We start from the raw sequence: 25,932 nt of genomic DNA, 5'->3' as shown, positions 1-25,932 counted from the left end.
ACCCCATCCCATGGACTAAAAGCGACCTCATCTCAAGGGAGGTTGTTCTACACCCTCACACTGACAGAAATCAAACTCCACTCAATACCAATCTATCAATTCAAAGAATAATATAAAGTGCTTTGAGGGGCAAGACCTAACAATTTCCCCACCATTCAGATATCTGCCCCTCTCCCCCAAATAAAGAAAACTAGACTCTCTTATCATTAGTTCCTCTTTTTAACCCACTACATGTCTCAGCAGACAGAGATAAAACAGAGTTCGTTATATGCCATTAACTGACTCATCAAACCAACCTCTCCCACAGGAATTTTTTACCAAGAAACTTACACTTGGATTTTAGAGTTGATAAAAAGCAATGTAATTTCTCATAGATTTGCATTTATTTATATAGTTTTAAGTGTTCTGATCTCAAGAATTCCTTTTAATACACATTATGAAACTTTTTAAACCCTCATAACATTGGAATAATAATAGTCATCCAAATTTCCTGTGGATTTCCATGTTCCTTCAGTAAACCATAAGAAAACTCAGCTGGACCGTATTTTGGCTGAGATTAAAGAAGGTTTATGAAGAAAACCAAAATGTAATGACAAGAATATTGCATAAGAAGAGGGAAAATATATGTATTTTTAAACATTGCTGAGACTCTCCACAGAGAGTATATTAGCCACAGTTCAAACAAAAGTCAAATAAAGAAAAGTTTCATTGCTATTTATATAGATTAGACGATGAAGCTCCAATCAATAAAAAGCAAGGTTAGCCCATAATACATTATAATTTCACAGTGACATGGACAAAAACTAAAATTCATCATTCATCAACAATTATTATATCTTTAGTGAGGCTACCACACGCAAAAAGAAAGTGTTCTTCATCAGTATATTAATTCTTCCATATTCAGATACTGTTTTAGGGGAATTATGAGGTCAGAGAAAGCACTGAATGGAGTTTTCAGAATTCTACAGAATTCTACAGAATTCTCAATTCTACTGAATTTTCAGAATTCTACAATATTAAAATTCTAAAATGATAAATTTAAAATGATACAATAATTACCTAAACAAATAAACTATCTTTCCATTTCATTTTCCAAGAAGCAGAAATCATAAAATCTCATGTAGGAAAGCTCCTTAAAATGTATCTGATGAAATTATCCAATGACAGAATTAAGTACCATATTTACAGACTCCCTCAAAACTCTCCAGTGACTAGAAACTCACTGAGACTCAACATGTATCATTCTTCTTTTTAAAAACTTTAACTGCAGTGCCTAGCTCAGTGTCTAACAGCCTATAGATAATTGTAGCAGACTTTTGTTTGGCCTCCCTACAATCTTTTCCTCCTTGTTTTGACATCAAGTTTCAATTTTCAGTAAATATAGCCTCCCCCACTTTTAATACCATATCTGGGTAGGGCACCACCCCAGCTCGAGGGATGAAACACTTGACCCAAGCCAATCAAAGCACTGAGGCCCCTCGGACAGCTGCCCAGCTGCAGGGACTCCAAGAACCAGCACAGGGCCTAGGCTGGTCTAATCACAATGAATCTTGTGTTGACTACTGGCAAACACACTTGCTTTGCCTGATGTTTCACAAGGGAGATCCTGGGTTGGCAGTGTTTATCAAGTAAAATCTGAGAAAAGAGTAGAAGAGCTTAGATACAGAGAAACTCGGTCATGATGACATTATTTGGGCCCCAACCCAGACATTCCTTAAATCAAATCTAAAATTTAACCTGGACTTCTAGCTTATGTGTGCCAGTAAATCCTCTAATGCCTTTTCTCCCAAGTTAGTGTGATCTGTTTTCTGTCCCTTGGCATTCTCACCCCCTGCCCGCAACAAAGGGGGAAGACAGTCCTGACAATTATGGAAATGTACATAAGAAGTAACATTGTTTCATATGAAGAACCCCAAAATGTGGACTGGGTGAGCTGGGGTTGGATGCCAGCTGGGAAGCTGGCTCTTTGTCATGTGACAATAAAATCAGATCATGTGTCTATCAGGGCTGCATTATTAGGACACTTAAGAGAATTTTTAGGATTCTGAAGTCAATTGTCCATTTCTTTTGGTCTTCAGGAAGATCTTGCAAGAAAGAGAGAAGCTTAGGCTATAATTTATCTGCTTAAAGTAGAACCAGATGAAAATATAGCTTTGCTAAAAGAAAACGTATGTTTGTGGCTTGCAATAGTTGAGAGCCTTGTGACCTGGAGTCCTACAGAGGTGGAAAAGCCAAATTATCTGCCCCTAACTAAAATTAGTGCAAAAAAGTAGGGGACGTCCACTGTACTGAGATGAGGGTTTGTAAGCGATTGCTATTCCTCAGGCTCCTCCCAAATATCTCCACCTATTCACTCTGCCAGACACACAGGATGGGGGCCCATCTGCACTGATGCAGCTAGGATACAGCCCAGGGCTCTTAAGAAGCAAATTAACAATGCCTCCCCAATTCAGGCCCCTGGGTTTTACTGCCCTGAAGCAAAGACCCAGAGGGCAGTGCTACTCTGAAGGCCCAGGAGATGGGCTGAGTACCATCCCACTGCTGAGAGCCAAGGTTCTGGTCACTAGCCCATGGAGTTTAGCCAATGCAAATGGTTAAAGCCTGCAAAATGTTTTAAATGAATTGTATGGTCAGAGAAATCCCTAATTCATCAAACATGCGAACATGTAAATGTTCAACTCCACGGTAATCTCTGGGTCCCCAAATCTACGGGGAAAAATGGGCTCCTAGGGAAGTCCAGCTCCCAGATGGGCTCCCCCTCGGTGTCGTCAGGGAAATGGACGAGAGCGAGCCACTCTGAGCAGATCGGGGGCCGCCCCACAGCTGACCAGGGAGCTGCCCTACCTGCAGAGCAGGGCAAACCTGCCGTCCCGTTCAGCGAGACCAGGAAGGGCAGCAGACCACTGGCCACTGCGCGCACCCGCGCCAGCTCCCTCTCCCAACGGGCTGTTGTCACTTCAGTCCAGTCAGGGCGGGTCTGAGACGCACGGAAGGAGCTGCCAGGGAGCGCTGGGCTCGTTCCTGGCCGGGAGGATGCGGGCCAGCGGCGGGTCCCCACGCAGCAAGGGTGCGGCCCCCAGGAGCCCACCGAGGGGCCTGAGCGCCAAGGGCCAGCAGAGCCGAGCGACGCCTCGCACAGAGCCGCAGCCTGCCGCCCTCACGGGGCTTGTCGCCCCTTACATCAGGAGGAGAACAACAGAGAGAGAAAGTCGATAAACAGCATTTATGAGGTTCTCGGTGCCACAGGCCGCCTGGGAAGTTGCCGGGCCTGGCCTGGCCCCGGGCCTCGCCTGCTCCCGAGCCGGCCTCCGGGCTGCGAAGCCGGCTGCACTCCTCCGGCAGCCAGTCCCCGTCCTCTCAGGCCGCCGGGCTCCAGGACCTTCCACTCTCTCCACCCAAGACGTGTCTGCGCTCCCCCTGGGCACCTGTTGCTCTCAAAGGGACCCACGGCTCATCGCCTGGCCGGGCGCGGGGGTGCGGAGCTCCAGCAGCCTCCCCCCAGGGACACGAGCCGCGGAGGCCTGGAACAGCATGCTCTCCGGGTGGAGTGGCCGCGTCGCACACACGAGGCCCGGGTGGAGGCAGGACGGCAGCGTGGGGGGAGGACGGGGAGGAAGGGAGAGAAGCAAGCAAGCGAGGAAAGGAAGAGCGAAAATGAGGTCAGAGGGACAAAAAAGATAGGAAATGAGAAGAAAGAAAGGACGAAGGAGAAGCTGATGGAGACTTAAAATGTCCCCAGAGTAGCAACTTTTTAAAAGCATGCGTTGACAGCAGAGTGGAAACATCCCACAAAAAACCCGGTTTGTAGGAATGCCAGCTGGGACACGGTTCTCAGAGGGCACTTTGGAATAACAATCAAGAGTTTAACTGTACACAGACCTTGAGGACTGCGAGGAAACTTTCATGTATCTATAAAATGCACTTCAGTGTAAGTGTCATAGCAAAAAATATGGAACCAGCATAAACACATCCACCTATAACCCGAAGTAAAAATAAAAGAAGTTAAAGAGCAAGAGGAACCTATTAATGGGCGTGGGAGAAAAAAACCGGATTACACAGATATGAACCTCTCTAAAAGGATCAATATGATCCTAGCACCCAGGTGACCTATAGAGAATGGGAACTGCAGGGGGGAAGGGAAGAAAAGTTCAGAAGAGTTTAAAAATCATCCATGCTACTCGCTTCTCACTATTTGAATCATCTTACCCTTATCACTTACCATTGACTTTAAATTGTGAAAAATGGGTGAGCCCTGCAATCAGTAAAAACTGTATTTTTTCTCCTTTGTCCTCTATTCTTTTTTTTTTTTTTTTTCTGTTTTAATTCCAAACTCCTTGGTGGCACAGGATGACACACTCCTCCCAGGGGCGCTGCTCTGGCCCATGGCTACAGGACGTGTGCCCCCGAGGATGCAGCTGGGATGGACAGCGCAGTGAGCAGGGGCTGGGAGGCCCCAGTTTCCAACTCTGATCTCACGTGACCCTCCAGCTGCAGTCACCGCTACCCACCAGATGTATTCTGGTTCCCTGACACCACCCCCTGCTCGTGTTTGTGTTCCATCTCAATCCTCTTGTGTGTGTGTTTGGGGGCGAAGGCCACAGGCGGCCAGGAGGCCGTGCCCCTGTGAACACGGATAAGACCAGATTGGAGAGGTTGGCAGGGGCTGACGTTTGCAGGCTTTGTACTCAAGGAAAGAGTTATTTAGACTCTATTTCATGGGCTATGAAAAGCCACTGGAAGACTTAATCCAGAGGAGGAGATGATCCGATTTGTGTTTTAAAAGTTCTCCTCTGGCTCCAATGTGAAGAATGGGATTGGAAAGGGCAAGAGCAGAAGCGTGGGGGCCAGCTGAAGGCAACAGCAGCAATCTAGGGGACCGAGGATGAAGGACATGGAGCGAGCAGACTAAGGTCATGTCCTCGGAGGAGAAGTCAACAGGGTTTGCTAATGAACTAGGTGTGGCAAGTGAGGGAAAGGACCTTAAAACCAACGCCCAGACTTTTGGTTTCAGCTAAGGGGTAGATGTACCTCAGCAACGGGGAAGATCAGGGATGGGCAGGGTTGGGAACTCTCTTCCAGTTCTCTTCTCAGAACCCATGACCCATGGCTTCCATTTTTATTCCTCAACTGATACCTCTCAACCTTATACTTCCAGTTCAGAATTGGCTCTGGGTTTTCCCCATGTATCCCATCACCTCTTCCCCTGCTCCACATGCCCTTTCCACACCAAATTCAAGATGACCCAAACCCAGCGTGTCATTTACTTCCCCCAAACCTGTTTTCCCCAAGGTGTCTCCCGTCTTACTGGAAAACCACTGTCCACTCAGCAGTTTAAGTAGAAACCTGGGCCCTGGATCCTGCTCCATCTCAGTCTTCATGTTCCACCAATGCTATTTCCTATTGATTTTACCTTCTACCTTTATACGCGCTGCTTCCCCTGCCAAAGAGGCACCCCGTCACCCTTCACCTGGTTAATTCCTCCAAGATCAGGTCAAATGTTACTTCCTTGTGAAGGCCTTCCCTGATGCCCAGGATTGGGCAGGTCCTCCTGCAAAGGTCTCTATGCTGCCATTAATTTTTCCTTGCAGCACTTAGCAATAGTCTAATTGAATCATCACTACTACAACGTAGCTGTTCAATATCTGGTTCTCCCCCATAGAACACAGGCTCCTTGAGTGAAGAGACAATGTCTGTCTTAGTTACACATCAGTACAGACTCAGTGCTCAGCACAGGATACACACCAGAAGCAAGATAACGTTTGCTGAACAAACGGGTAAACGATGCCTTCGTTAGCCACTCACTGATTCCTGTTCACTCAGTAACTCAGCTTGACCAAGAAATCAGCTTAAGTAGTTTTTAAGATATTTTCTAGCCCTAAATTCCATATGAACAACTAAGAGATTCAATCCAAATTATAGGGGGATTGATTATTCAGAGAACAAAATCTTTTATTATTTTAAATGAAATTTCTTAGAATTTTCTTACAGGTGTGAAGGACTAACTATACTTTGTCCACAATATTTAATAAGCATTATTTATATCTCTAAGTCACTTCAGCTTTACCTCGTGATGATTTCAGACACACAGATAAGTATTTCATGAGAGCTTTCCATGGTTAAAGCCAAACATTTGCGTTTACTAAAAACAAAAACAAAAATAAGCCACCCACGTGTTTCTTTTAATATTTCTCTCACGGTGTATCAAATCACGACTTATTTTTAAAGATTCTTTATCATGTCTTGATGATCTCCCTATAAAAATAGTTTTGCGTGCAGTCTTGATTTTTAAAAACCAGTGACAACTTCACAGCTGAACCTGTCATTTTTTTTTTTTCTTAAAGTTCCATTATTATTTCTTACGGGAAACAATCTGTAGAACTAACAAAATGGAAGGAAGAGACAGAGGCAAGAAGGCCTCACTAACTTAAGCTAGTGACCCGCCTATAATAGCTCTAGGAGGAAGTGAGGAACAGGATTGTGATTGGGGAAGGATTAGGAAAGGTTCTGGGCCTTGCCTTAAGGCTGCATCTGTTAGCAGGGAGCCAAAGCAACCTCCTGCCTCCATCCTGATTGACATGAAAGACCAGCCCCACTTATTTCTTCTAAGAGATTTAGTGGTCTGCTTAATCACCTAAATGTTTTTTGTGTATGTATGTGACCTTCACTATTAGCACATTCGTCGTTCCTGGTTTCTCACCCCCCTACCTCCACTGCCACCCTTAATTTCTTATTTTCCCTTCGGTGAGATTAAACTACAAGGATCACTTAAAATTATGACTCCAAAGTAACCAATCACCAGATTTCTAAAGCCAACAGTTTCACTCTTTGCTAACACAGAGGGGGGCAGAAACTTGTTCTGAAAAACATAAATGTTCCATTAAACAGAATTTCTAGAAATTGGAAAATAATTTATATAAGATACAAGAAAGAAAGCCACTCCGAGGCTCCAGAGAGAAAATGAAACCAGTAACAGCATTCCGGTGGGTAGGCCATGGGGCAGGGAGAAGGCAGCTCGGGCACCATGCGGTGCTGGGACACAACAGTGTGATGGTGTCCCATGGATGTGAGACCTGCCTCAGAGGCCATGCAAGAAAAAACAAGGGCACCTGAGAGATCACAGCAATCCCTCACCACGGGTCCTGTCAAAGAACTTCCCACTCACAGCAGCACTTCCCCAGGAAGTACACTGGGTGCTGAGTTTCACTATAAATCGGTTGTGAATTCTGAGCAGGCTATCAGCCAAAGCTGATGAGAAAAATCATGAACTTTGGGTGAACTTTGCTGTGCTAGACCCTCATTGGGCGTAAATGAAGGATCCTTCCTGATCAATAAAAAATGGGACTGGTTAAAGCCAATCATTTCTGGGCTTATGGACCCATTCCTCCTATTCAGGGTGCAAACTTTCATCCTCAGGTAAGCATAACCAACGAACTGATGTGTGCTCTCTTGCCTGGGAAGTAATAAAATTAATTTAGTAATTGTTTTGCTGATCCATTTAATAATTAAAAGTAAAGAGGAAGGTATTGGTGGCTTCTTGACAAGAGCAATAAAAGCAACCCAAATTTGCCCTGATAGAATTAGACTTAGCATGCTAATTAACAAAGTGGCAGAGAAGAGCCTAAGAATGATCAAAACCATCAGTCAAGAAAGAGTAACTGGTTCAGACACATAGTCAAGGGATGGATCCCCAACATTTCAAGAAACATGAAATGACTCTCTAGTGACTGAAGTTCTAGGAAGGAATTTTATAGATTTGGGTCTTCAACAATGTTTGCCCCTTACTTTCCAGTTGAAGATGATGACTGTAAGTCAAAGGGAAGACAAGGGAGTATACAGCAGATGGTGAGAAAGACGTGCCCCAAACGATTGGCTTCTCTCAAAGAACATTTCTCTCAAAGTGTTCCCATCACATGTAAATCCCACGTATTTTCATGCCTCTCTGCAAACAAACACAGTCTTCCCTCCATATGAAACTTCTCTCTTTCATGCTCTCTTCATGACATCTGAAGACTGCACAATATCACCAAATCTTTTATGATGATGCCCAGGCTCTTCTGGACAGTCACTTCCCCTGCCCCATACTCTTAAGCACTTGGCAGTCCCCTTATCCGGTACTTATCCCATTGTTGCTTCTTTTATAAGCATCCTGTTATTACACCAGACTGTACATTCCTACAAATGTTGTTTTGTTTTTTTTTTTAATTTGCATAGAGTTAACACACAGTGCTACGCCAGTTTCAGGGGTACAGCACAGGAACTCAGCTTCTCCATATGTCATGCTGTGTACACCACAAGTGTAGCTACTACCATCTATCATCATACGACGCTCTAACAGTATCATTGACTACACTCCCCATGCCGTGCCTTTTATTCTCATGACTTATCCAGTCCATACCTGGAAGTTTGTATGTCCTTCTCCCCTGCACCCCTTTTGTTGAGCCTGTTGAGGAAGTAAAGCAGAAAGGATCTCAAGAAACAAATGTGTCCTGATGAACTCAAGTTTTCAATAGGCATATACAAACAATGGCAGAGAGGAGCAAAATGAGGCTCAAACAAAAGCAACAAGCTTAACAGAAACCTAGAAGAGCAACAATGGAGGGGCATCTAAGTGGCTCAGTCGGTTAAGCATCTGCCTTTGGTTCAAGTCACGATCTCAGGGTACTGGGATTGAGCCCTGCATCGGTCTTCCTGCACAGTGGGGAGTTTGCTTCTCTCTCTCTCTCCCTCTCTGCCCCTCCCCACCGCTCGTTTTCTGTCTCTCAAATAAATAAAATCTTAAAAAACAAAAAAATAACAATGGAAATCTGAGGCTCAGGATGAGCAGATGGTTGTAAATCAATGCAAAGGAAATTTTCAGGATGTTCAGAGAATGAGCCTGCAAGCAGCAGTAGGGCCACAGCCCACAGCACACTGGGCGAAGTTAACTCATAAGAATGAGAAAGCAGATCTGGTCCACTCTAACGTGGCAGCTCTACCAAAGAGACTAAGTGACAGACTAAAAAGGATGAAGCATCACGGCTAAGAAAATGAAATCCAGGACGAAGTCTTTAGCCCTGAAAGAAACAACTCCCTGAGTTGTGGAACCATTACCAGTAATCTCTGAAATAGCATGGAGAAAAACAGGAATTAGGAAAAAAAAATTCTGGTTTTCAAAAGAAGAAAAAATCAGATTCTAGAAACAATGTACTGAGCAGCCTGATAATGACTCCCTGAAAAATAAACTGACAGATACTAGACCAATCATCTGTGATTACTTGAAAAGAAATTACTGACTGCTAGGAACCACCATGGATTCATATGAAAATGAGGGAAAACGAACAAACATAATTCTCTTTTTTATTAGTACTGCTAGATTGGGCATTTCAATGAGCATGTCGCAAGGGACACTATATCAAGATTTCACTGAGGCCCTTGAAAATGTCTGATGCTACCTTCTTAAAAGTAAGATGGAAGAGCACCCGCATGGCTCAATGGTTGAGCATCTGCCTTTGGCCCAGGGCATGACCCCCGACCCCCAGGTCCTGGATAGAATCCCGTATCAGGCTCCTTGCATGGAGCCTGCTTCTCCCTCTGCCTATGTCTCTGCCTCTCTCTCTCTCTGTGTCTCTCATGAATAAATAAATAAAACATTTTTTAAAAAAGTAAGATGGAAATAGCTGGGCTAGAGAATTTAGTTAACTCAGAGCAAGTTGGTTTATAGCACGTTGCAAGACTAAAAGATAATTATTTAATTCACTGATGGTACTAATGTGTCATAATGCATACAGTTCTCCCATTCAGCATTTTTATCAATTACTTGGGTAAGGACATAGAAAGCATGCTGTTCAGGTTATAAATCTGACCCAAGTGAGGAAGGACAGCAGATGTTTTTGATGTAAAAAAAAAAAAAATAGGTTTCAATATGCCTGAGAAATTAGAATAAAGGATAGAAAACAAACAAAACTCCAATTCATAAGGAAACACATTATCTTCCCCTCTGTATAATTGTTATCAACAAACTAATAAAATATAATGCTGTATTAATGAAAATAAAAGGATAACACATAATATTCTTATAAACGCAGTATTCAGACCATACTGAGGTAGTGAAGAATCTGAAAACTGTCTTAGATGGAGAGATTTAGAAACTTAGGGTATTTATCATGGAAAAGAGAAGGTTCAGAAAAAAACATGATGTTACCTTCAAACATATACAATGATAATATATGAAAGTGGGATTTCATGTGGATTTTTAGTGACTAAGAGTAAGTAGGATAAGCTGAAAAAATAAATTTTAACTAAAAATTTAAAAACAAGTTTCTACTGACATGAGCTTTTCAAGTAAGAAATAAGTAGCTTGGGGGGGGCGGGGGCAGAGGGGGAGTGGTCTGAAACACTCCAACGTTCAAATTGGAAAGTTCAAATGCAGGTTGAAAAAGGCCTATTCGGGATGCCTGGGTGGCTCAGTGGTTGAGCATCTGTCTTTGGCTCAGGGCCTGATCCCAAATCCTGGGATCAAGTCCCACGTCGGGCTCCTTGCATGGAGCCTGCTTCTCCTCCCTCTGCCTGTGTCTCTGCCCCTCTCTATGTCTCTCATAAATAAATAAATAAACTCTTTTAAAAAAAAAAAAGAAAAAGAAAAACAAAAAGGCCTATTTGTCAGATGCAGCAGAGACTTTGTCTGTGGCATGGTGGCCCCAATGACCTCAGCCCCTCCCCTAAAAGATTTCATGCTTCTGAACTTAGACACGGTGCCTGTATCAAGAAGACTGAGTGGAAAAAGAAAAATGAGACGTCAAGCTAACACGAGTCTGATGCTTACTAAAGAAAACGCTATCTTTTCCTTCTAATTTCTCAACCACTCCTTCCAGGCTCCCAGAGCATTAACAAAATACTTTATTACCTGGTGCCTCTACATCCCATACCTACTGCGCGAGAGGGGCTGGAGTTCCTCATATGCTGTGCCTATAAAATGAAGTCACTGTGAGACCGTGCACTTAAAAAAAAAAAAAAAAAAGTCTTGGAGACAGTCGTTAGAATTCTGATTGCAGGAAAAGAAATTTAACAGCTGTTATCAGAGCTGTGCAGACATAATCATCCCAGTGCACACAATGTCTACTTGAAAATGCAGGAAGAGGGGATCCCTGGGCGGCATCCTGGAGTCCCGGGATCGAGTCCCACATCGGGCTCCCTGCATGGAGCCTGCTTCTCTCTCTGCCTGGGTCTCTGCCTCTCTCTCTCATGAATAAATAAATAAAATCTTAAAAAAAAAAAAAAAAGGAAAAGAAAATGCAGGAAGATTGCTAATGGCTTGCTTTCTGTACACACAAGAGGATACCACAGCAGGCTCCTACGGAGCAGGAGCGGTTCTCGTCAAACACAGGAACATACACCAAGTTCCTGCACATCTAGATGTCACTGGCCGCAGCATCAAGACGCACATGCTTCATTTAAAATACACATGAACGACTAAGGCTCATCTATAATAGAAAAGTTATGTTCAAACACCAATATTTTAATCTGGTCACTTAAGGGTTTATTTTTAAAATTCCTATCAGTAAGGGAAAAGTCAAACATTTAGGAATTCTCCAGCTACGTCTGGTCATATAATACAAAGAGGACACATTACTAGCTGCTTAAAAAAATTTTTATGACAAAATTTCTATAAAGTTCTAAGTGAACAGATTACGATTAAAAATTTCTAAGACAGAATAGATTTATTCTGCCTATTTTTACACTACCTTTGGAAGGCAGTAGGGAAGCAGTAGCTAATCAGGGCCCAAGAGCTGAGCACAGCAGGAAGAAACCCTGATGCAGTGTGCACTAGCTATATAACCTGGGGAGTTACTGAACCAGGCCAAGCTTGCTCTCTTGCCCATTGAAATGAGGAAACTACCACCATCTACCTTGTGGATTTATTCTAGGGATTAATAAGATTGATTTTGTAAGCCTCCTAGTACACAGTGAGCAATCTGCAAAAAAGAGGGGAGAACCGCCAATATATACAAGTAAAACTTGGCAGCGTATTATAGGCCCCGGCTGGACAGGGTATAGGCAACCTGAAGTGGCTCATCTCCTGCTTTATTGCTTTGTGAATGTTCCCATAACTTTATATAAGGTCAGTCATCAAGCTGGCCTCTCCGGGGGACCCCGTCCTCCGTTAACCAACAACCATTCTTTATTTCTCTTCCTTCTCCATCTTTATAAACTTACTCTTCCTTGACCTTCACCATCTCCCTCCTGCCATGGCCCTAATTTTTGGCTTCCTTTCCCAGCCAAGTTCCCAGAAGAATTACCTAGAAGCTGTGTCTGTTCCCTTACTTCCCATCTGTATTACACTGGCTCCTCCCACGATGGCACTGAAATGGCTTTTATTCAATCAACAGTGGTCTCCAAGTGGCCAAACCTACTGGCTACTGTTCAGTCCTCATCTTAATTTACCTCTCACTGCTTCCAAATCCTCTGGTCGTTCTTTCTTAAAATGCCTGCTCTTTTCTCTCAGCGGCGGTGATTCCATCGCTTCTGGATTTCACCCTGCCAGACCACTAAATGCTGGAGTTACTCAATTCTGTTCCCCATTCCTAAGTTCTGTTCTCTTTTCACGTTACATTCTCTCCCTATATGATCTCATCCATTCCCCTGATGGCTGGAGCCAACAAGTCCTCAACTTCTCTCTCAGCCCAGACCACACTGTTTTCACTCCAGGCACATACACCCAACTGTACATTTAGTGGTTCTACTGGGATGTCGCCCAGGCATCTCAAAATTAACACGTCCAAGCTTAAATTCTTGAGGTTCCCGCTCAAAACTGTTATTTTTCTAGTCTCCCCATTTCATGGCACCTCCATTCCTCTAGTTGCTTAATCCAAATTCCCAAACATGGCCAACAAATGCCCACGTGACCTTCCCCAGCCCACTTCTCCACCCTTCTGTGCTGCCCTCCTCCCTAAAGCACTCTGGTCCAGCCCCACTGGCCTTCCTGAAGACCCAGGAATCTGCTATGCCTTCGCCCCACTTAAGGTCTTTGAATCTAAGTGTTTCCTCTACTTAGACCAGACCCCTCCTTTCCTTTCTCCCCAGTCCCTCTCCTAAACACGCAGATCATATGGCACATCCTGCCCATACCCTGATCTGCTTAAATATTATTCTCCAGAGGTCTTCCTTGGGTATCACTCCTATCTAAAGCAGATACTGCCCTTACAATTCTTTCATAACATCCTGTTATTTCCCCTCATAGCAAACCCTGCCATTTCTAATGACACATGCATTTGTATTTCCTTATTGAATGTCCTTGTGAAAAATAGTCTCTGTAAGACTAAGACCCACGTTTGTGGTGGTCACCATTCTACCCTCTGGGCTTAACAGATACAGCAGACACGTAAGGTCTTTCTAAGATAGAAGCAATGTACAAGCTTCTCCCCCTAACACAAGAATCTATTTCAAATCCAAGGATAAACATTATATGACTCTATTAAAATCTTACATTTGAGTAAGTCAAAGACCTGAGAGATGTCTTTAAGTATCTACTTGAATCAGATAATATAAAAACCAATACAGTCATTTATTCAAACTTAGAAAAAGGTTTTCTTGTGCATTAGAAATTAACAGGAAGAAAGTCAAGATTATTTATATTAGGTTTATAACTCAATTAATTTTACAATTTTAAGTTTTCATTGACCTGTTAATGAACATACATATTGCACTTAAAGATTAGATATTTATTTTTAACTGCTTTTCATGTTTTAAAAAATCCATATATTCTTATAAAAGATAAACTGTTATATGCTTTTACACCGAAAAATCCATTTACTCTTGTAAAAGAAAAATAACCTGAAATCCTAATTATATATGCTCAGGGCTATGGTTAAAAAAAATTAAATTTCTCTCACTATCTAGTAAAAGTAGTTGATTTAGCAAAAGGAAACACCCCCACTTAGACTTTAACAAAAAAATGGAGCCATTGAAATGGATATGACTCAGTCCCCTGTGACCTCACCAGCATCTGCTTCAATTACCTTCTGAAAATGAAATAACCAAATTACCATTCAGCTTTCTGCTGTGCTAACAAAATTAATCTGAAATATCAAAATTCATCTGCTTTAAATTATGTATTATATAATTTCTAAACCAAAACCTCTTCTAGCTCTAAATTGTGAAGAACATGCACCGTGGTTGTCATAATCAACAATAACATAGTCTCACAGACACAGGACAAATGAATAAAATGATTAACGACCTGGCTCAAACCATCCTTGACAGTAATTTGATTTAAATCATGCCACCTAATTCAAAATCAGAATCAATCAACTTTGCATCTATTCTGCTTTGTACAACAGATGTGATCTTAAAAATGTATGTGTAAACTATGTTTTAAATGTTGGAGAGTGATTCAGAAATATAATTTGGTTTTGGGAGGGGTTTAGTATAGAAAATAATATTTAGGGGCACCCGGGTGGTCCAGTTAGTTAAGCGTCTGCCTTTGGCTCGGGTCATGATCTCAGGGTCCTGGGATGGAGTCCTAGGGACTCCTTGCTCAGCAGGGCCTCTCCCCCTGCTTGTGCTGTCAGATAAATAAATAAAATTAAAAAAAAATAGAATAAAATATTTAAAGCATGAATAACTGGCCTCTAATTTAACTGCTTCCTAAGTTCACATGATCATATTCTGATCATCTAGTCTGTCAAGTATTCCATAAATACACTAATAAATACCACTTTAAAATTTTAATGTAATCCATATTCTTATTCTATGGTTCTTCTATATCTATTTCATATGCTATGGTCACACCTAAACAATTTCATCTTACAATCATCGAGTGACATTTCTCACTCTAGTGCAGGGTAGCCCCACCTTCCAGTCATCTTTGACTCTTCTTCAAGTGAAATCAGGTACACAGTAGTAGTATAGAACTATTGAGAAAAGGCCTCCTTTTTGCTCTCCACCACTTTCTGCCTCAGCAGAAGCTAACTCCTGTCTTGCTTTGGCAGGAGACCCACGGTTTCCCTGGTCCAACTAACTCCTCTTCCCTTCTCATCCCCAGGACACCTGGATTCATGCTCTATGAATTCAGCACCTGCCTTATTTGGTGCTGAATCACACTGTAAACTACTACGTGTCTTACTTGGTCTCCTTAAACTTGGCCCATTATCCTTTTCACTTCCAATTTCATTTATGTGTGAGAAGCAAAAAGCTGGAAAAAGTAGGCAGGGCTGGTGCACATTCGTTGGCATAATACTCCACAAAATGAATACAGAAAAAAAAAAAAAAGGGATGTTAACCATTTTGCTTATGCAAACTGTATTTGAAATGGTGAATGAAGGAAAAAGGAAGTAAAAACTCATGAACACATGACCAATGGCTCAAGCACCAAGCATCTTTACAAAATAAAAGTGCCCAAGCAAGGAGAATATCAGATGTTTGGGCCTCCAACTGTGAATCTAGAGAGGAAATAATAGGGCACTTCTTGCCACATCCCTAAAAATACAGACAAAGGTCAGGAGATTGGTGACACTTTTGCTGGTATGTGGAGACTTTCAAAGTTTCCTTGAAGCACCAGAGATTCCTACTTTGCTCCAAATTTCCCAAGAACAATTTGGTATTGACAATCAGAAAATACCAGTTTAGTACTTTGATACATTTTATCATTTAGATCATTGAGTCTCAATGATCCCTGCCTGGATAACCAATCAATTTCTATAAAATTCAATTCAACATAGTTGAATAAAGAATATGGCATACTGACTAGAGACACGGCTATGAGGTCTGGGACACCCAGGTTGAGTCCTGGATCTGCCACTCTGTAGTCATGTGACCTTGGGCAAATCCACAACATCTATAATAAAGTTCAGCATCTTTATCTTAATTGGGATGATAGCAGGACCTACTTCATGGTGTAATTAGGAGATTACATGAGGACACAAATGTGTCTCTGTTACACAGCAAATGTTCAACAGATGTTATCATTCACCCTGAATGACCGTTAGATGCAGGGCATAAAGTCAGCCCTTGTGAGAAATAGAAAAATGAGAAAGAACCAACAATACATAACAAAAAATAAGGCAGAGAAGGTGAGAATGTTATGGGTACATCCAAAGGGCCCCAAGGGAAGGGAAGGCATGAGGAGGCCGTAGCAATGTGCTCTGAGTAGGAGAGCAGAGGAGGGCACGTCTAGTGTTTGTGTAGGTGTGTATGTGGTTAGGGGTGGGAAGTTAAGATTGAAATGAAATAGGAAAGGTGTCAAGGAGATGGAATCACAGTTACCAATGGGTTTGCCATCGCTGTAGACACAGAGAGGACAGCGGCAGCAAAGCTCATCATACAAATAAAGTGTCAGACGGGGACAGAAAAATCCAAATAGGCTATAAAGACAGAAAGGTAGGAATGATATTCCTATTGTGCAGAACCTCAAATTTGAGAGAAGACTCCGGGATGCAGAAGTGACATACCTGAACTTTGTCTCAGGAAGACTAATCCGGGAAGATGTGTGGGAAGACAGGCAATTAGTGTTTGACTTATGAGGGCAGAAGGGGTGACGACTGATGGAATTTTCAGATACAAGTTTTGGGGGAAAAGAAAATATTTTCTACTGAAATCACCAACAACTGGAGTCCAGGCCTGAGCAAGGAAGCTCCTGAGCTGTGAGCACAAAGCATTATCCTGGTTCAGGACTCAATTTCTCACACTGCAGAGTCGCTGTACCAGCAATAATGAAAGTCTTCGAGGGCATGTGCCGAAGTGTCTCTGGCTGCAACAATGCCAAGTTTCAGACAAGTTCAGAAGTCAGTTCAGTTGAAGTCTTCCTCAACTGTCAGCAACAACATTAAAAAAGGAGGAAGACAGCTTAAATCATTTACTTTTTGAGGGCTTCGGATCTTACCTGCGTCTAGAGTCTCGGGTCTTTCCCTGAAGGCTGGGACGACAGCATGTTTACGGACACGTTTCAAGGGATATATCAACTCCCTGAAAATTTGCACCAAATGTATGCCTCTGTATTTATTCTTCTTTTTTCCCAATTGTTCCAGTATTCCTCATTTAGGCAGCATGCTTTTATATTAAAATCCATTAGTGCTTATCTTTCATTGGTACTTACTTTAAAGATTTTACATACATATTTTAATTCACTCAATCTTCCAACAATATCTTAAGGTAGGTACTGTTATTGTCCCCATTTTGGAGAAAACTATACACAGGTCCCTGCAGCTAATAAGTAGTTCTCCAGAGGAGAAACTTATGGGGGGCCCACAAACAAAAAAAAGTTCCCCAAGCTTCACCATCAAAATGGTTCCCCACTTTGGTAGTTTCGTTAGGTTACAACTCCATCAGGTCTCACTCCAAGATCTAGGACAATCCAGAACAGCCTGAGATTTCAAGAAGAAAGACCCACGCTTGTCAGTGATCCTCGAGATTGGTTTTATAGGGAGCCATTACACTGCACTGGGGGAAAATATATTTATATAACAGGTACTTCACGTACAGCTGTCTTTGAACAGTTGGTTAACATGTATTAGATCAACAATTTTCAAAGAAATTTTTTGTTCCAGGAGGAAAAACAGCCTCACTCCCAGTATACCAACCACCAAAGACTCCTCTAGAACAATGAGTTCTTTTGATCATGGCCCCCAGGAAAAAATAATTTTAAACTGTGATTCAAGACATACATGCTTGTATACATTTAAAACAAAATTTTCATGAAATACTGTTTATTCTGACTACCTACAACATATTCTGGTATTTTCCATTCAGTCTAGCTTTAGTCCAGACTAATCTATTCTGTTCCATTCCATTAGAAAAAGTGCTGGTTCTTATCCACTAAATTGATTTCACGACGCCCCAGTGGGCTGTAACCTATAGACTGAAAAGCCGTACACTACACGGAATTAAATCAAGTCATTTTGCCTGTTCCTTAAAAACAAAGCAAAAAGCATGAGCTTCTCTGTTAATGTCTAAATGTTTATAAGACTTTTTAAAAATCTGTAGAGAAAAGTCAATGATTTCCTAAAAACATGAGCAGCTCCAACTTGACCATGGATATTTTCCCCATTAATGAATGACAGGCAATATGTAAGTGTTCTCTTAAACTCTGCTTGATCTGAACTCAATCAAAAAAATACAAAGCATAAGCCTTAAAGAACATTACAGCTCATTTAGGAGTTTAATTGGCAATTGGTAATATTTCCAAATAAGGCACAAGCAGCTTTCCTATAGGAAATGGGTTTTAAAATATTCTCAGTCTTTTTTAAGAACAATAAAATTGCTGAATACTAAAAATTTGTGGTGATAAAAATTAAGACCTGGGGCGCCTGGTTGCTCAGCGGGTTAAGCGTCTGCCTTTGGCTCAGGTCATGATGCTGGGGTCCTGGGATCGAGCCCCAGTTCGGGTTCCCTGCTCAGTGGGGAGCCTGCTTCTCTTTCTCTCTTCTGCTCATGCTCTCTCACACACTCTTGCTCTCTCTCAAACAAATAAATTAATTAAAGAAAAAAGAAAAAATCAAGGCTCAGAAACCATTTAGATCCTACATTAAAGAAGCTGCTTTGTATACTGTCTTCCAGTTGGTCAAAAAATATTTAACACTTGCTACATGCCAACCACTATTTTGTTTAACAAGGCACATGGAAGGAGCAGTGACCTATGCAGAGTCCCACGGCTCCAGACGGCCCATCTGGGGGTGGGGGGTGGGGGGGAGTGACTGCAAACACATGAACCAGAGCTATGAAGATCACACACAGAAGTGTCCCTGGGCAGTGCTATGGAGCACTGCAGGCACTCATGGCAATCACAGTCTTCCAGGACGGTTCTTAGAATTTGAAATCAAATACGCTCTCCAGTAAAACCAACTCACACGGCGTCCTTTCCAAACCCATGTACAATTTTTCCTACTTACCACATAATGAGGCCAATAACATGTTCTAATCCCCTTCTCAAGAGTAAAAATTAGTGCTTAATGCAATTTAAACAGAGATAATATGGAATGAAGAAAAGCAATCAGAGATACAGACAAAGGAGACTGGGTTTCGGGGCTCAGCTCGTCCATTTAAAGGCTAAGTGACTGGAGGCAAGTTATTTAACCTCCGAACTACAGATGTGTCATCTGCATTTAGATCTCCTCGCATGATCACTGTGAAGATAAAGGGAGAGAATGTATGCGAAGGCACTTTGTAAAGTGCCAACAAATGCTATTATCATTACCTTTTATTAGAATCTCTAGACATAGTGAACCTGAGAGCATAAAATATTAACCAAATATTAAGAGACTATGGAGTGAACATTTACCCAGCACTTAAAACAGTTCTAGTTGCTTTTCATGTATCAGCTCAATTAAAACCTACATTATGACTGAATATTTGAATCCAACCGCCGGTAACATTACAGTTTTTCCTCAAATCTTAGACATGCTAAGGTTCTTCTCTAATGGTCCTTGGCCCGCAGGAAAAAACAATCTACAGACTGTTAATTAAAGGAAGGGCGAGAGTTCACATCACACCACCCCACCCATGTGGCATATTCCTTCTGAGCACAGGCCTACCACAAAGCAGCAACTCTCTCTTAGGGTCCAAAGGCAGCCTCTGTGGGGCTGGAGAGGCAGAGTCCTCCCTGTATCCTCAGCAATGCTGCGGACCAACCGGCCAGACCCACCCAGTTGACACCTGCCACTAGATCCTAGACTCTATACTCGCCCAAAAGGGCATTCTGGGGTTTTCTGTATTTCTGCATCCATTTCTATTTATAGGCAACTACTCTTCTTCGATAAGAGGCAATCCCAGCGAGTAACATGGATCTCTGCAACCCTGTGAAGCCCTGACTTGCACGGATAGGCTAACCAGACTGCAGGTTTCCTACTGCCTAAGTTGGTCGATACTCTGACATTAAACTTGACGAGACGTAGTATGAGATGTCCTCAAGCTATAAACAAGTTTGTTTTTTAAAAGGTCACTTAGAATGCAGGATGCACTTCTCACATCAATCACAGTGATGTGAATTAACCCGTGTTCTACAGGCCCCCTTCTGCCGCCGAGCGGCCCCACTGCCATGGGCAGCACTGCAGAGCATAAGCTGTGGCAGCAGGACGGACCTGGGCTCAAATCCTGCCTCACCTGCCTGCTGCCAAATCTCACTAAAGTTTATCCAACTCCTCTGAGTCTCAATTTCCATAACAAAATGTATTTGGGTATGAAAATGTTTATAGGTCAGATGCTTGGTCTGAAGGTCATTTAGGCCAGTGCTCCCATCCTTTTTCCCAGGAAAGTCTGCACAGAAGAGGATAATCCTCACACTGCACATGCCACTCATGGCTATAGGGGACCAGCCTACGTGGTCCCACCAGGCCACTCAAAGGGCAGAGGGGTCGGTGTCTCTGTCATGCTCACTCAACACGTGAGAAGGTGTCAAACCCCAAGGGTGAGCCTCTAATCCTCAGTTAATATACATAAAGGGGCCTGGCACGGGGCTGGCGGGTCACTGAGAATTTCACCTTGTGGGCTTGGGCTCCAACTCTGAAATAAAAGGGTGCCTCAGAATTCTCAAAGCCCATGGGATGATGTAATTCCACTTTAGGCAGTTCCAGAACTTAGCTGAGCTCATAACAACATTGTTCCTTTGGGAACTGTGCTTGTACTCTGGACTGCTGTGCTTACTCCTGCCTCCCTGATTTGAACCACAGGAGTAGCTCATGGGATGGGAGTGGGATATCAAGATAAAGACTTTTAGGTGAAGATGAAAGTACAGGTAAGCAAAAGAGCTAAGGTCAGAGGTGACTGAGCACTCACAGTGCCAAGCATTCTGCATATATTACCTCAATTTTCACAGCATCTTGGTTTGGTTTTGTTTGAATGAGAGAGCCACACAATCGACTAGGAATATTTCCTTAAAAGGCTATCCGGTGGGTTCAAATACCAGACTCCAGAGCCGCCTGGAGTGGGCTGAAGAAGCAGCCAAACCCCAATCAGTGTGGATAAGGAAGCAGACCTGCTTCAACTCTGGTCCGCGTCGCTGTGTCCCATTTGGACCTCATCACCTTGGTTCAGGCTGGGAAGCTCCCTTCTTCAAAGCCATTTTGCTAGTAGGTTATTATTTGCCGTACTTAACAACAGCAAGAAATGTGGGGTGAAATTGAGAACACTTGGCCAAGGTTATAGGTTTCCAAACACAAGGTGTTCTGCTGATGGGTCAGAGGTTCAAGGACGAAGAATTGCCAGGGTAGAGGCTGGGGATGGAAGTGGGGGTTGTCAGAGGAGTGGGGATCGGAGCTAAGAGGGGAAGTGGGGGTTTTCAGAGAAGTGGGGACCGAGCTAACCTGCAGAGTCTGGGGTGGGAGGGTGAGGCAGGAAGAAGAGCATCACCCCCTCCAGGCTGCATGCTACTGGCTCTGAAGCGGGTGGGTAAGAGGAGAGCAAGTGGCAGCAGCAGCAGCTCTGATAACCAGGAAGGAGTGGGAAGACGCCAGCAAGTCCTGGGAAGAGGGACTTATGTGAACAAAACAGAATCTACTGATGAGTCTCTACCCCTCAGTGTCTATTTACAGACCCTGTCAGACCTTATCAGAGGGGAAAAGTAAATCTCCTACAAAATACTACTTTAGAGTAACTGAAAATGTATTTTTAATATCCTACCTTAACCCCCAATCCTGAAAGCTATGTTTTTGTTTTTGTTTTTTAATGTTCGAACGCACGAAGAGCCCAGAGTGACCTACCCTAAGATCACTAGATGGCTTCTAAATTCTGCAAAAGCCAAATGATGTCAAACAAAGTGTGGGAGAACTCTGTGTGGCACTACTGAAGAGAAACCTGCATTCTAACTATATGGGGAAGGAAGGGGGAGCAAGGGTCGTAATGGATAATGATCACCCCAGAGGATAACACAAGGAATATGACTGGCTTTAATAATTCAGGTTTCCATTTGGTTCAAGACCTGTCAAGTACCAAAGGATTAATCCTCATATATAATATACTAACTTTGTATAGACGAATTCACAGATTCTTTGCAAAACCATGGGGAAAAGGTGTTGAGAATCATTCAATCTGGAATAGATGACTGGTATGAAACAACACCCAAGATCCTGAAAACCAGGTGGGCCCGGGCCAGGAGATCCCGAAAACCAGGTAGGCCAGGGCCAGGAGATCCCGAAAACCAGGTGGGCCAGGGCCAGGAGATCCTGAAAACTCCTTAGCACTTATCCAGAATAAATCTATCTAGAAGTAACACTAATTCACCCTTGCATTTAGAGTCACACCGGCATATTTCAAGATAAAGTATAAGAAAGGAAGTATGGGAGGGGATCCTCAAGACACTGATTTCAATCCAAAACTGGTGAAACAGGGTCTTTCGACTTTGGCGTTAAAATCAGAGAGAGGGAGAAGGACACCAACAAAGGAGGTAGAAAAGGAGTTTTTACTGAACACATAGAAACATACAGCGTTTACGAAACCACAGCGTTTACGAGAAAACGGAGGCTATTTAATTTCATGGAAGGATAAAGGGCTGGAGAGAGGGGGAGCAGAGTTTAAAAGCAATTTTTAGGGTTTCAGATACATATTCTGGTAACAGGTAGAAACAAGGACAAATCTTCCTTTTGATCTCCTCTGCACTCTAGCAGAGATTTACATAAGGTGGTGTGATGGCGTCAGTTCAGCCTTCCCCTTGGCCTGACTTTACACTCTGCTGTGGAAATCTTGCTGGGACTGCCTTGATGCACACGGCTCCGGAGAAATCAGCCCTGTGTTGTCAGAAACTGACTTTCAGCTAGGTCCTGTTGGTAACTCCATGTTATGGTGACTCCACAGTTTAGCCAGAAAGCATTTGAAAAGAGCATTGACTTCGGTTGCCTCTTTTCTGATGATGGAGGGTTTTCTGGTTTGCCTTTTAGGCCGCCAATGCATTGTCATAGCTAAGATTTGTTCTCTCTCTCTCTCTCTCTCTCTCTCTCTCTCTCTCTCACACACACACACACTTCCTAGTAACTAATCACGTTAGCATGCTGTTAGAATAGCATCACTGATTTTTGTTCTTGGCCTGTTATCCTTATGCTCCTAAGGTCATACTTAATTTTTGGCTATGCTTTCCTTTTCATTGTTAGAATACTTGTCACAAGAGGTCAAAGCCAGTGTAACAATTACACTTTGTATTTTTAAAAAAGATTTTATTTATTTATTCATGAGAGACACAGAGAGAGAAGCAGAGACACAGCCAGAGGGAGAAGCAGGCTCCATGCAGGGAGCCCGATGTGGGACTCGATCCTAGGACCCTGGAGTCACGACCTGAGCCGAAGGCAGATGCTCAACCCCTGAGCCACCCAGGCGTCCCAAAATTTACATTTCTGAGCTGAAACAAATGGTACCATTCATCCAGAACAGTTTCACCTTGCATCCTCGAGTGAAGGGGCTCCCCTTACTCTACATCTTAGGAACCAGAGGTGGTGAACTCTGAGCAGCCTGTGAACCACCAGGTACCCTTACTGCTGAACTCAGGGTGGATTTAAGCTGAGGAAGCAGGTACATAGCTTTCAAAATCGCTATACAGGGCATCCGTGAGCAAGAAAAAAAAAACCCATGTTGACCGAAACTCACATCTCATATAAAAATTAATTCAAACTGGATGACCGACAAGTATAAAACATAGTATTATACAACCTGTAGAGAAAAAGACAAAAGCCAATCTTTAGGACCTACGCTGGATAAAACGTTAGACCTGACACCAAAAGCACAATCCATAAAAGGAAACAGTAATAAATTGAATTGCATCAAAAGTAGAAACTTAAAAAAAAAAAAAAGTAGAAACTTATGCTCCGCAACAGATGCTGCTAAGACGATGAAAACGAGTTGCCGACAGGGAGAAAACAGCTGCAAACCTTCCGTTAGAGGACCGGTATCTGGGGCGCATGGAGAACCCTCAAGACGCGGCCTAAGAAAATGGGCCGAAGACCTGAGCAGGCCCTGCAGATGGACGATGGCTAACGAGCCCCCGAGGGGGCTCAGCTTCTCTGGTCATGCAAACCACACTGTGACGTGTCACTCCACAATGATCAGGACGGCGAAAATATTAGGGAGTGACAAGAGGTCAAGTGACCCCGTGCTGGTGGGGCACTCTTGCAAGGCTGGCGGGAAGGCGCGTGAAGCGGCATGGTCACTCTGGAAGGGGTACCCCAGTTCCTTACGAAATTCTATGTGCACATAACATCCGACCCAGCAATTCCCACTCTTGGACGTTTAATCTCGGAAAATTTAAGACTCATATTTATACAACATCCTGTACACAAATGCTCCCGGTGTCTTGATGTGTAACAGCTCCAAACTAGATATAACCCAAGTGTCCTCCAGTGGGTGAATACATGGAAAACTGAAACAGGGGTGCCTGGGTGGCTCAGTGGTTGAGCATCTGCCTTTGGCTCGGGTCGTGACCCTGGGGTCCCGGGATCGAGTCCCACGTCAGGCTCCCTGCATGGAGCCTGCTTCTCCCTCTGCCTGTGTCTGTGCCTCTCTCTCCCTGTGTCTCCCATGATCAAATAAATAAAAAATATTTTTTAAAAAAGAAAGAAAATTGTGAAATAGGCAAACCATGGAATACTACTCAGCACTAAATCAGAACAAAGTATTGAGACACGTGACATCTTGCACAGATCTCAAGTGCTATGGTCTGAATGTTTGTGTACCCCTAAAATTCGTATGTTCAAACCCACGGTAGAGCCTTTGGGGGGTGACTAAAGTCATAAGGGCAGAGTCGTCAAGAATGGGATCAGTGCCCTTATAAAACAGCTATGAGAGGGGCGCCTGGGTGGCTCAGTTGGTTAAGTGTCTGCCTTCGGCTTGGGTCATGGTCCCAGGGTCCTAGGATGGGGCCCCGTGTTGGGCTCCCTGCTCAGAGAGGAGCCTGCTTTTCCCTCTCCCTCTGCCTGCCACTCCCCTGCTTGTGCTCCCTGTCAGATAAATACAGTATTTTTTTTTTTAAGATTTTATTTATTTTTTCATGAGAGACACAGAGAGAGAGGCAGAGACATGGGCAGAGGGAGAAGCAGGCTCCGTGCAGCGAGCCTGACATGGGACTCGATCCCGGGACCCCAAGATCACATCCTAGGCCAAAGGCGGCGCTAAACTGCTGAGCCACTGGGGCTGCCCTAAATACAATCTTAAAAAAAAAAAAAAAAAAAAAAAAGGAGGTATGAGAAAGCTCCTCGCCCCTTCTGCCATGTGAGGTTAGAGTGAGAAGATGGCCTTATAAGAACCAGGAAGCAGCTTCTAACCAGAATAGAAGCTGGCACCTTGGTCTTGGGCTTGCAAGCTCCAGACCTGAGAAACACATTTCTGTGGTTTACAAGCCACCTAGTCCCCGGTGTTTTGCTACAGCAGTCTGAATGGGCTAAAACACTAAATGAGAAAAAAATCTAATCTCAAAAGGTCACATATTATAGGATTCCATTTATATAATACTTTTGAAGTGACACAGTATAGAGACTGAGAACAGACAAGTGGTTGTCAGGGGAGGGAAGGAAGTGGCTACAAAAGAGTAGCACGTGAGATGGGTTTGATCTGTATCTTGGTCGACACCAAGATGTACAAATCTATACATGTGACAGAATTCCACAGAGCTAGATACACATGAATACAGAGATGAGTGACCGTAAGCCTGGTAAAATACGAACAAGGTTGGTGGACTGCATCAATGTCAACATCATAGGAGAGTTACATAAGGTGCTGCCATTGTGAGAAACTGGATGAAGGGTGGAGGAGAGTGCTCTGAAATATATCCTACAACTACTTGTGAATCTACAATTATCTCAAAATAAAACCTTTTTAAAAGGTCACTATATAGTTCTTATTTATTCTAAGTGCCCTCTTTCTAATATTCCATCCATTCGATGCCTAATTTCTTCTTCCAGTCTTGCTACTCTGTAGTCTTAACCAGTGGAAAATGTCGCCAGACAATTACTCATTTAACTGTTGCTTTCCAAAATCTCTTATTCATAG

General features: G+C 43.1%; 1 protein-coding gene and 1 long non-coding RNA gene across 5 annotated transcripts in view; one reads left to right on the top strand and one right to left on the bottom strand.

Moving 5' to 3' along the window:
• The window catches only part of NCOA7 (nuclear receptor coactivator 7), a 157,347-nt gene that overhangs the window by 95,748 nt on the left and 35,667 nt on the right, over nucleotides 1-25,932 (bottom strand). Inside the window, exon 1 of one of the 4 annotated variants that reach the window (XM_035710116.2) lies at nucleotides 12,421-12,439. The exons of the other annotated variants lie outside the window; for them this stretch is intronic. The gene's annotated coding sequence lies outside the window, so the exon portion shown is untranslated. Of the gene's footprint in view, nucleotides 1-12,420; nucleotides 12,440-25,932 lie in introns of those variants that run through there. 4 annotated transcript variants of the gene reach the window in all.
• Nucleotides 20,586-22,070, top strand: LOC112644531 (uncharacterized). Its single transcript, XR_003126458.3, has 3 exons — nucleotides 20,586-20,701; nucleotides 20,848-21,035; nucleotides 21,649-22,070. It is a non-coding gene; the product is annotated as an uncharacterized LOC112644531 (long non-coding RNA).

This window comes from Canis lupus, chromosome 1 (assembly GCF_003254725.2).
Source record: "Canis lupus dingo isolate Sandy chromosome 1, ASM325472v2, whole genome shotgun sequence".
Lineage (NCBI taxonomy): Eukaryota > Metazoa > Chordata > Mammalia > Carnivora > Canidae > Canis > Canis lupus.
This window is presented reverse-complemented; position numbering and strand designations above follow the sequence as displayed.